Source organism: Onychostruthus taczanowskii, unplaced genomic scaffold, assembly GCF_017590055.1.
Source record: "Onychostruthus taczanowskii isolate IOZ18803 unplaced genomic scaffold, ASM1759005v1 scaffold5, whole genome shotgun sequence".
NCBI classification, from domain to species: domain Eukaryota; kingdom Metazoa; phylum Chordata; class Aves; order Passeriformes; family Passeridae; genus Onychostruthus; species Onychostruthus taczanowskii.
Genome location: NW_024502568.1, coordinates 11,232,945 through 11,244,996, shown reverse-complemented (window position 1 = coordinate 11,244,996; position 12,052 = coordinate 11,232,945). Strand labels below are relative to the sequence as shown.

Sequence of the window (12,052 nt, the reverse complement as noted above, 5' to 3'; positions counted from 1 at the left end):
CCCGAGGACTTTTTGTAATGGTGCCTGATAAATATCAAAATGGTCCTAGATTCCATTTAAATGTTAAAACTGAATTTGGATCTGAAAACAAAGGATAAACATATTTCTTCTGACATTTAGAGATGCCTGATGACATGCAATTTCATTGCTTTTTCTTTATGATGTAATTTTTGTAAGTGATACCAGTTGTCATCAAATGTCACAAAAGCCAGACTTGCCTGAAGTCATCAATATTTATTGTTGTCTTCCAGCAGAGCCTGGTTCGAGTTTGGCGCGCATGGCTTTAATTGTTCAACGGAAGAGCTGAGCCCAGCCTACCCTGGAATAAAACACCAGGCTGGGATGGATCTGCTGACATGATGCAATTGAGATCTTCTGGCAGCTGGTGCAGCAAATGCCCTTTAAAGGAAAAAAAAAATACAAAAAGAGGGGAGAGTTGTGGATCTAGCTGGATGCTGGATTAGTAACAGGATCCGGGGCTGTTTGCTTCTGGGTCAGTCGTTCCAGTCCTCCCTGGGCTGGAGCAGCCACCACCTCCTGCCACTGCAGGGTCACTGCGGGTGTCCCCAGCATTCCACGTGGCATTAATTAATGCCATGGTTCTCTGGAAAAGCCAGGAGAGAACAGTGGCAAACGAGCCTGCCCTGAAGGGTGAGTTTGGACAGACCATCTGAGCCCCTGCTATTCCTGCCTTTGTCAAGGGGACACATCCAGCAGTACCTGGAAAGGCTTCTGCTCCTTCAGCCTCTACTTTGGGCCTCAAATCCTCTATATTATGGGATCACAGGGAATAAAAATGAATGAAAAATCTCCCAGATCCCACCTCCTCTCTTCTCTACTAATTGTTCTTCCAGTGTTGTCCAAACCTTATGTGTTTGTAGGAAATTGTGGCACATCACTCGGAGGTATTGTGAAGGAGAGACGCCTTAACCCATGGACACCCAGGGTACCAGCCCCTCACAGACCCATCCTGACAGTTTAATCTCTCCTTTCAGGAGATTTCCAAGTCTCCATGCCCGTCTTCTTTTGTCAATGGGAAGAAGTTGAACTTCATGGGTGTTTCAGATTTGACAGGAAGAAAAACTTTTGGTTATGTGCAGCCACTAAAGCACAAAAATGAACAGGAAAGGCCCATTTAAAAGAGTCGGGGACAGGAGCAATGGAAATTTGACAAGGAGAGGGATGCAACAAAGACAGAAAAGATGACATTTTTGGAAGAAGTGCTGTAAGCTTGAGCCTCTCTAGAGAGCTGCATAAAATTCACTGGAGCAGCTGAAAGGAAGGAATAAAATTCACCTGACTTGTCAGGAGAACATTGTTCACAAAACCCTGATAATTTGGCTTTTAAAGCACATAGGCTAACTCACATATGTAGAGGCACTTCTGATTGCTTCCTACATTTCCTTTAAGTGGGTAGGATATTTTTGGTTTTTTGTTTTTGTTTTTGGTGGTTTTTTGGGGTGATTTTTTTTTTGGTCCACACAGCTGGTAGAGGGAGCTTGTACAGCTTCAGTTCACATTTGTCTTTGTGAATATTTTATGCTACCGCCCAGGATACCAGCACTAGATCACCAAACCACAGCACAGCACAGGTGCTTTACAGCTCAGATGTGCCTAGGATTAGACAGCCTAAAAATCTCATGCTGAAAAAAAAAGGGAGCTAAAATTTCCAGACTTTACTTACAGTTTTAATTGGCTTTCTAAGTCTCCTCACATGTGGCATGAGGCAAACTGCATTTTGCTCACAGGCCTGCAACACAGGGAGGTTTGGTCAGGATCTATTAAAACCTCTTTTCATCACATGCTTGACTTCCTTTAGCAGTGCTCTGAGACTCCGTGGTTTTCTTTATTTGTTATTTTGCATTTATCATCCCTGGGTCCTTCATGCACATTCATTAAGGAGGTCTCACAGCACGCCTGTGAAATAGGTTGCTACGTCTGCTCACTGCATTTCATATAGAGGAAAACCAAGCTGAGCAACAGCTTTGTGTCCCTCCAAGGGGGACACCAGGACATGGTGAGGAGTCCAGCCCTTTAGAGGAGGCTTTTTGGAGAGCATTCCCTCAGGTGCCACCTTCCTGACTGTGCTCAAGGTGCTACTGTGCCAGTGGGAACAAATTAAACCACTGTGCTGCTTGTTGTTGCCTCTCCACCTATCTCTGCAGCTGTAAATCCCCCAGGGCTGTAGTGGAGCAGGTTTGGGTTGACCTGACTTGGGGTCACAGAGGGGGACTGCTGCCACCATCCAGCACTGGCAAGGACATGGGGCTGAGCCAGGATGCCCAAGAGCTGCAGGGCAGGCAGTGCCTGACTCAGACATCAGCAGCCTGCTGGATTCTGCTGGTGCAGACACCTGCAGACCAGCTGCTTTCATCAGCACAGGCTGCTCTGTGCATGGCAGGGGAGCCCAGGCAGCCAGAGGAGGGCACTGGGGCTGCCAGGCTGTCACCTGTTTGTGGAGAGACAGGTTGCATACCCGTGGGGAGCTGATGAGATGTCTTAGGATAATAAGTCGCCTTTACAAGAGCCTTTACTTAAAAAATTTATTTACCAGTGTTGGTTTAACATTCCTTGCTTAAGAGTGCCTGGGTATCACCAAAGACAGTGGTCTTTTCTGCTGCATGCCTGCAGGCTGGGGCTGAACAGGGACGTGTCAGTTCCAGATCCAGCAGTGCTTTTCCAACTGGTTTCTGTGGGCTAATTCCCAACTGAACACTGGAAAGTTTAGTTTGTATTGGCAGATGCTGGCTCCAAAAGGTAAACTGTGTGCCCTGCCTGTTTTAATAAAACAGACCTGTCTGTATGCACGTAACTGTCCCAGCTTCTTCAGGCCCTTTCAGCTTTTTTTGGATGACAGTGGCTGAATGCCAGACCTCCACTGCCCAACCAGCACGTGGCTAAACCCACAGGAGGAGCTGCAGCACCTCATGGTGTTGATAAAGCCAGTTCTGCTGAAACACCCAGAATTTTATCTTTATCCAAAATATCACTGAGCCGGGCCAAAAATACCATTAGCTATTTCCATCCTTATCCCTAATGTTTGCACAATGGAAAAAGTGAAACAAGACGTTAAAAAAGGTTTGGGTTTTTTTCAGATGTAAGAAAATAATTTCTCTGGAAAAAAAGTCATTCTTGTTGTCATATCCATCTTCTGTTTTGAGGACTTGATCCTGCAGTGCTCCTGGCTCCACCTTGGACTGTCAAGAATCACATAATGAAATGGAAAAAAAAAAATTCCCAATTTTTCCTCACCCTAAAGCCATTGATAATACACAGTTAGACATTCCCTTTGGAAAGACGTGGCCCTGGAAAGGCACCAGATATGAGCTTGGGAGCTCCAGTGCTGGCCTGGAAATGTTACTCCGTTCAAGTCAGGCAGTGTGTGCGGAAGTGAGCGCTGTGTCCTGTCAAAAAGGATGCAGGACAGAGTTTGTAACATGAATCCAGGACCATGTGGTTTACCACTGCTCATTAATAATCTCCTTTGTTCCTTCACACAAAGGTGTGGAGCATTCCAGCTCAATGCACTTGATGGCACCATCCACCTTGGACAAACAGTACACAGTGTAGTGTTCCTGTAAACTCCTTGGCCAAATAACCACTGGGATTCTTGTCAGTGGTCTGAAGAGGGAGGAAAAGGTCATTCATGGAGAGAATTAGGAGCCACTGACATCCATGCAAATATTTCTTTCTTGTACTTCCTTTGTCCTCTCCTATTTTATAACAATAAGACTGTTTTAGATGGGCAGGAAAGGAGTTGTTTGGGAATGGAGGTGCTGCATTTTGGTTTGTGGGTATTTTTTTTGCTTGTTTGGTTGGTTGTTTTTATTTTTTTAAAGTGTATGTAGTTTCACAATTAGCCTACAGCAAAAATTAGCCCTTCACGTAGATTCACACACAAAAAAAAAAAATAGACTTTTTCCTGGGACTGTAGTAAACATTTTTAAAACAGATTTAGCCTGAGGTGACGCTATTCTTGTGCTTGTGTTTAGAAGGGAAAGGATAACAAAATTGTGAAATGCATCATTCCTGAGTGAATTAAAACTGTACATGCCTCTTAAAAACACAATCTCCAATCATATGGGCAGATGCTGCATCCTACTATATAATAATGTCTCTACCTGGAAAAAGGAAGGGCAATTTAATTGGCAGACATTTTCAAATCCACAATAATATACCTTACAATGAGTTAGTCAGAGTTTGATGCTGTAGCCCTTATTCTTGGCAGTAATCTTTGCTCACCAGAGCAGACTACTGGTTTCACCTTTTACCAGCACTAAACTGGGGGGAAAATAAAGAATATCCACAGATAAGTTTTTATCTTTGTTAAGGTGACACATTCTCTTCAGCCATTCAAGAAATATCATCCTCTCTTATCACCCTCTCCAGGTCTTCAAGTACCTACATGGGAAGAGGTTTCTGATGGAAGAACAGTCTTTAATCTAGCAGAAAAAGGCATAATGAGATCCAGTGATTGAAAGCTGAAGTTAGACAAATTCAAACTATCTTATCTAGGAACTTGGTAGATTCCCCATCACTTTTGAAGTCTTTAAGAAGATATCCAGTCTTGATGTAAAAGATATGCTCTAGATCAAACAGATGTTATGGGTTTGATGCGAAAATTATTGGGTGAGGTTCTGCAGTCTGTGTTATGCAGGAGGTCAGGCAAGAGAATCATAATAGTCCCTTCTGGCTTTAAAATCTGTGAAGCCCAAACACGACTTCAATAAGGAAAAAGCAAGCCACCCTGACGACCTCTTCTGCCCACAGAACTTTAATTTTGGAAACAGAAGCTGGTTAAAGCAGTTCATCAGCCTTACCTGGACTCTGCTTAGCAGACTATTCGTAACACCTCGGGATCTTTCAAAGAGAGAAATTTAAAAACAGTCTAGTTTCTCTTTAATAAAAGAAGTTGGAAAGCACTGACTGGTTTCTCTACCAGCTATTTCTTTTCAAACTATAACAAACTTGCTTTAAATTTTCACAGCAAGACTTTTATGTTGTTTGTCACGATTTTCAATCTTTATTTATTTGATATTCCTTATAACATACTCCTGCAAATGAAAAGGAATTGAACTAATTAGGTAAGATTCCTATATTTAATAGTATTTATATAGCTGTTAGATATGGAATAAATAATGTCCTATAATCACATTATTTTTATTGCTTTTCTACTCTGTAGCTAAGTTACAAAATAACTTTCAATTTGATTTGCAACAATACCAGCTTTCACAGCTTTTCACCAGCTTTTATCTTGAGTCCTGATAATTTTCCTTAAATTGCCAGGAGTCATATGAATATATGAAAATCTTGTCATTTCTTTTAAAAAAAAAAAATCTTTCACAGTGGTTACCAGTAAAGTTTGAAAACATGATACTCACTCCTCAAAAGATGTAAGCAAAGAGCTAAATAAATAAGCAATTCCAATTCCTTGTTCATCTTATAATTTTAAGGCAAATCTCCTGATTCTGGAATTTAAACATTTGAGGCTGGCAGTCATCAGATCTGTTGAGACTTGACTTCTCCCATAGGGAAGGAAAATCTGGCTGGGCTAGAAAAGGCCACCTCATTTTAACTGACTAGGCTCAAAAATACCTATTTTTCATAAATAAACCACATTCAATCTAAACCAAAGACCTGAACACAAGATGAAACCTTGGAGAATCTGATGGCTTGGTCCAGACCAGGGACTTGGTGTGACTTCTCTGGCAGCATATTTCCCTCTGGTTTGGTCTGGAGGGCAGCCACTCAACTGGCCCTTGGAGCCATGATGACAATTTGGGATGGATGCAGCAACACACACCACAGCCCTGCCCCATTTCTGCACCACTGCCAGCATCAGCCAGATGTTTCCTCACTGTGGTCCTAAAGAAGCTAAAACCAGTTTTCTGAGACACAAAATGTTTTATTGACGTGCAGCTGCTGCCATTCCTCATGCAGCATTTGGACACCTTCGCTGCTCCTGTGGGTGTCCAGGTGTGTGGGGGGCAGTGCAGGGTGTGCCCACAAAGTCCTGGGAGTCATCACTGCATGGGAAGGGGTCTGTGGGAAACAGGAGAGGCTGCAGGGTGCAGGAGAGGGTGGTATGGGACCGTCCCCACATCGGGGCTACAGATGTTATTGCAAGAATTAAGGTATCAGACCTTTGTTTGAAGGGTAACAGAGTGAATCAGCAGCAGGGTGGGCAGAAACTCAGGGCTTAAACACCTTCAATGCCATGTGAACCTGCTCACACTGGCAGCAGCAGGGCCTCCAAATGGGCTGTGGTGCAGAAGGAATGTGAAAAATGGCAATAAATGTAAAAGCCTCCTTAAAATCTCCAGTCCTTGAAGAGGCACGGACACCCTGCCAGCTCTCCAGCTCTTTTCTGTTGTCATCTCACTCCAAACTGTCACAAGATGTCAGTGTTTTCAGATACTCCTGCTATGGCTGAGCAAACAGCCTCTCCACACTGCCTGGCTGACTTTCAATGGCATAAAATTCATCCACAAAATTGAGCCATAAGGTTCTCAGCAGAGTGGCAGTGTGACAAAGAAACTTGGTGTAGGAGCAACATCAGCCTCTGACAGCAGGATCAAGGTGCAGCTGCAGTTTACTCTTGTCCTGGGGGAAGCTGAAAGGCACCTGGGTGCCCAAGCTGAGGTGGTGATGCTTATGAGGATCACTGAGTTTAATACAGCCCTAGTTTTGAACCAGTTCTTTTTTTCCCCTCCCCTTGAAAAATTCTTTTAGAATGTTCTGGAATGTGAAGTTTGGCTTAGCTGGTAAATTCCTTAATCCCAGGTTTCCCTGCATGACACACCAGTCACAATGTCCTCTGTAGTTCAAAATCCTGTCTATTTGCATTTTCCAAGTTCCTTTTGCATCCAAAGACCTTAATCCAGACCCCTCTCTTCACCCATATATACAAAGAAGGATTTTCAGGGAGCAGTGTCACCCACTCTTCCCAGAAAACACAGCATATGCAATTTCTTATCCCCTAGTGACCCTGCTACTCTGAGCCATGGGAGTTATAGAAAATGGTGGTTTGTCTTGAGAGCCCTGGGCTTTATCCTCCCAGTGAGTTGTTATTTCTATGAATGTTAAAAATCCACTTGTGAAATTTAAGAGGAGCACCTTAATACTAAAGGCATCCACAAGTACTGAGCTATCTTCAATGTCCCTATGAAACCAACACATGGGTTATAAAATCAGCGTGGGATCCTACTTTGGAAGCTTTGAATTACCCTTTTAAGGAGTCACTTGCTGCCTTTATCTAAATAAGAATATTCCACTAGACAACAGACAGACTCCACCAGCTGGATGACACTAATGTCCCCTTGTCACACCAGACCTTCCTGGCAGTTTTCAGTGATCCCTGCAATGGGGACAAATGGTGCTGCATAAGAATTTTTTTCCATCTTTTTCAGGGGAGCTTTGTCCTTTTCCAGGCCCAAGAGTTTGGGGGGTTTTTTTTTTTTTTTTTTTGAGAGACCTTTGTGGAGCCTGCCTGTGATAATTAGCATAATTTCAGATGGGGGTGTGTTATAGGGGGAAAAACACCTGGTCCCATTGCATAGAAAACTCCTAGGAAAAATGAATAGGTTACAGTAATGTTTGCAGCTCAAACAGACCCACCTGAGTCGAGCCTTTTGTGTTAATACCAAGGTGTTTATTTCAGAGGGATGCTCTAGGTAGGCTGTCTCTGTATGAGACAGCTGATTTATGCCGTGATTGATTGCCACCAGCGGTCCTGCTGCCTCGCAAGCCACACCCTTTGCTGCCATCCCGAGGTTTGGATTTGATTTCCCTTGAGAAAGAAGCTTCTGTTCACATTCCCATCCACCTGTGTTGCCTCAATACAGCATTCTATGTTTCCTGCTTTTTTTACCCTCCCCTCCCCACCCCTGCGAATTTGCTCTCATTGAGTGGCAGGAAGAAAAATAAAAATAAAAAAAAAAGACCACCTCCTACTAAGAGGACTAAGACCTGGGGAGCCAGCGAAGAGGAGAGGCCGTTGCCTCTAAAGTTCAGAAATAAAAAAAAAATGACTTGTTCTTTTGAGCTTGCTGTTCCCTGATGTGACACTGTGATCAGTATCAAATGCTTGGTGGCAAGGATTTTTGTCAAGCTTTCCCAGCTAAAATAGATTTAACCTACCAGTTGCTCTTTGTGGGTTTAACAATGTGTGTGACAATAAAGGGCTGCTGCCGCTGCATTGTTAACACATGAATAGTCCTGGCTCTCTGTATTTACTATTGTGCACTGCAGATTTCCAGGAAGGAGTGTTTGGCTCTGGCTATTGATACATGTCCTGTTTTGCAGAAGGAGCTGAATCAGCCCCTCAGTGATTAGGTGATGCAAAGGGGCAGTTAGAATTTAATTGAAATTAAGGAAAGCACCCGATTGCCTTTGAACTGCTCTCTGGGCTTTCTCCCCTGCTCGCAGGTGGTGTGCCTGGGTTCCACACTGCTGTCGCTGCCTTTGCACGTGAGGAGTTCACCCTGAGGGCAGGAAACTTGCAAAATGCCAAAATCAAGGAAGAAATCTATTCCTTGATAGCAGTTTGTAGTTTGTTCTTGGCTAGAGCTGGCCAGCAGTGCTATGGACAAGAGGAAGAGGCAGGGAGAAATAAACTGATATGCTCTGCTCCTCCAGGAAAAGCACTGTCAGACAGGTCTGAATGAGAGGGAAGCTTCAAGAACCCCCAAGGATACTTCTGGTGACTCCAGTGCATGTAGTTTTGTTCTCATTTTATGTTACACAGCACCATGAGCACCCAGCTGGGACTGGGTTGCCTGGCTTGGAGAAGGATGGTGAAGGCAGGAGGGCTGGGTGGGATGAAAAAGGATGCTGGCAGGATCCCACTGTGTCACGCATGGGGTCACTGACTCCTGCACAATGGTGGAGGTGTGTTCCCACAGCTGTGCCCTTCTTCACTCACCTGAAATACTCTCACAGCCTCCACAGGGCCAGGGAACTGCCCATGAACCCTGGCCAGCCTCATGAATGTCCCCTCAGGAGCAAATCTCAGCAGCACCTTTTCTCCATCCAGCTTAAGGGAGCCCTTGTGGGCAGGGGGAGCCACATCTGGTTCTCTCCTGGCTGGCAAGGGCCAGATGCAGTCTCAGGTGACCCAGAATCAACCCTGGGCAGGAAAGGCAAGTTGCACTCAGGTGCTGAGAAAAAAAGAAGGAAAATCCCCAAAGGGTGAAGCATCTCTCCATCCTGGAAGTGATCTTTGCCGGTGTTTCTCTCAGTTTCATTTCCGTAACAATCAGCCACTTATTATTAAATCAGTGCTGCTGGGGAAATGGAGTTAAATTAAGGGAGATCAGAGGCAGGAACGGAAGCGACGTCTATATAAATATCTGCCTATATTATATAGAGTACTGTAGTTAATCAATCCTGAGAACAAAGGGCTTGGCTTGAACTAAGGAGCAGCCCCAGCCAAGTGAAGGAGCCCTGCTGTGGTAAGCAAGCAAACAGCGCTATCGACAAGGAAAATGTTTATAAAGACTTCTCTCCCACTGAAGGAGTTGAAAAACAAGGGTTTTCAGCCCCTGGGGCAAGCACTGGTCCCCTGGCTCTTTGGGTGAGTGCTCCTCTGAAGGTTAGCTAGCACAGGAGCCAGATGAGGGGACAGCAGCTTCTCTTAACTGAGGCAAAAATCTTATTGATTATACGTTCAATAAAAGGTCACAACTCCCTTTGAGGGTCACCACAGTTTCAGCAAAGCTCTCCCCAGCCCCAGTTCCTCTCCCTGTCTGCGGAGTGTTTCGTGCCAGTCTCTCCAGGTGGACACCTGGGGTAAAAGTGAGCTGCAAATGAGCTAATCATCATTAATGTGTCGGTAGAACCTACCAGCCTGACATCCCTCCTAATGGCTGACAAATGTCAGGGTGACTTGTATGCTTTTTTTGTTAATTGAATTGGTTAATTAGGTCCCAGAGGCCTGGCTGCTAATTGTAAGCTGCGGTGGAATATGGGTTTAAAAAAAATGCCACAACAAAAAACAAAAAAACCTCCATAAAATCCAATGCAAGGAAGTTAAAACAAAAGGGAGAGATGGGGGGGGGGGAGGGAATAACACCCCCCACTCAGTCATTCACTCACTCACATGCACACACAAAACCTCCTTTGTGTTCTTTACAATCTGTACAGTTACCTTCGCTTAATTTCTGACCTGCCACATGCTACTGCCTTCTTGATGTGTTTTTAAAAGGAGGGTTAGAGAAATTCCAAATCTGCCTTTTTTGACGAGAGCATCTGCTCAGTCAGAAACACAGTCATTAATTTTCTGCCAATTAGCAAAAAGAAAAAGAGAGAGAGAGGAAAAAAAAAAAAAAAAAAAAAAAGAAGAGGGGAAAAAACCCCTCCAGATTTGCATCTTAATTTGTTACTTTGTAAAGATGTTGGTTTTTTTAAAAGTTAAATACTCCCTCCGGTTTGCCAGCCATAGAAAGTGAAGAGATGATAGCAACTTCCCACCAAGAAAAGGCAATTAATCATTATATTTTGCACTTCTGTAGCAGCTTTCATCCCCTGATCTCAAAGCGCTTTGTGAAATTACTGTATTAAGTCTCCTGCCAAGCCCCGGTGAGGGTGGCAGTGTACCAGCAAACTCCTTGGGGCCAAGGTGGTCTTAATCTGCGTCTGCTGAAATGTGCCAAGGACACTAATAAACTTTATAGGAAATAATTATTAGTTTACCTGTTTCAGTGAGGGTTAAGCAGAGGCTCACGGAGTGCTTGGGGGCTTCCTGGAGCAACACAACCTGGAGCTGGAGGGAACATCTTGAACCACCTTCCTCCAGTCTCGGCATTCCCACTCCTTTATGGACAGCCTCAACTGGCAGCTACAGGCAGAGAGATCCCTGGCATTGTTGGCATTAAAAGTAGAACTAGAGCTGCTCAGGAACTGGCTTCTCCTCTGTGCTAATACCCCACAGACCACGAACACCACATCCACTCTGCTCTGAAACAAAAAACTTGGGAATTCAACAGTTTCCTTCCAGGCAAAAGTTGAAAAACTAATGCCCAGTCACTTGAAACATCTTTTCATAAATGACAGCACTTTGCACCACATCTCAGCCTTGAAAACTTCTCTGTTCCTTCCCACCTTGCCAGAAGAAAATTTATTTTAAAAATCAAAGGAATTTCTTGTGCATGAATGAAATGAGGGTATTGCTGTTCATGGAATCAGATGCTTCCCTCCATAACTGATTTGTGCAATTTTAAAGCAACATGTCAAAATCCATACTTCTCTCCAGAAAAGGAAAAAAGGTCTAATTATCATTGAATGATGATTGCTCCTACAATAGTCTTTTCCTGAGCTGGTACTGACCTGGAAAACTTAGCTGTTAGCCTATTTCCATGTGTTTTTTGGATTTCTGGGTATTTTTCTTCCTTCACATAACAGAGGGATCCCAACCACTCCGAAAATGGGAGCCCAGGTGGTTGATCCCTGGTACTATTCCCTGTGCAGGCTTGTTGCAGCAGCAGGAGTCAGTCTGCCTCAGTTTCCCCTCTCCCCAGGGGAAATGGATGGTGCCCCCAGGTGCCTCCTTGACCAGCCAGCCTCATGCCCTTACTCTGCCCTGTCTCCTCACCCCAGACTCCCACGGGCACCTCGGGGCTCTCAGGAGGGGCAATTTGTGGATGCTGGCAATGGACTGGCAGCCCTCGGGTGAAGATAAAATACGGCGATTATCCTGCTCGCTTCCCCACCCCCCTACCTGTCGGATAGCAAAGTTGCCTTACGAGTTAAAATAAATTGCCTCACGCTCCCCACTGAAAGCATTTTGACTTTGTCTTGAATCGCGTATTCCAGTAGTCATTATACTTCAGCTCCTTCTTCTTCTTCTTCTTAGCATATGACATACATAGCAGTTCAAAAGTTGCAGCGAGCTGCTGCCAGGTCACATTCAAAGGAAAGTATCTGGGAAGCTGGCAGCTAAAAGTATCTGATAAGTTGGCACTGTTACTGCTCAGCAGGAGGAGGGAGAAGTGAAGGAAGGAAGGGGAGGGGGAGCCAGGCATGGGGGAACAGGGAAGGGGAGAGATTCAAAGGG

The 12,052-nt window shown here is 44.5% G+C and overlaps 1 long non-coding RNA gene across 1 annotated transcript; it reads right to left on the bottom strand.

The window, feature by feature from the left end:
• Positions 1-254: 254 nt before the first annotated feature.
• Positions 255-10,800, bottom strand: LOC121341950. Its single transcript, XR_005953480.1, has 3 exons — positions 10,693-10,800; positions 1,685-1,750; positions 255-399 (listed from the first exon to the last, which is right to left on the bottom strand). It is a non-coding gene; the product is annotated as an uncharacterized LOC121341950 (long non-coding RNA).
• Positions 10,801-12,052: the final 1,252 nt, after the last annotated feature.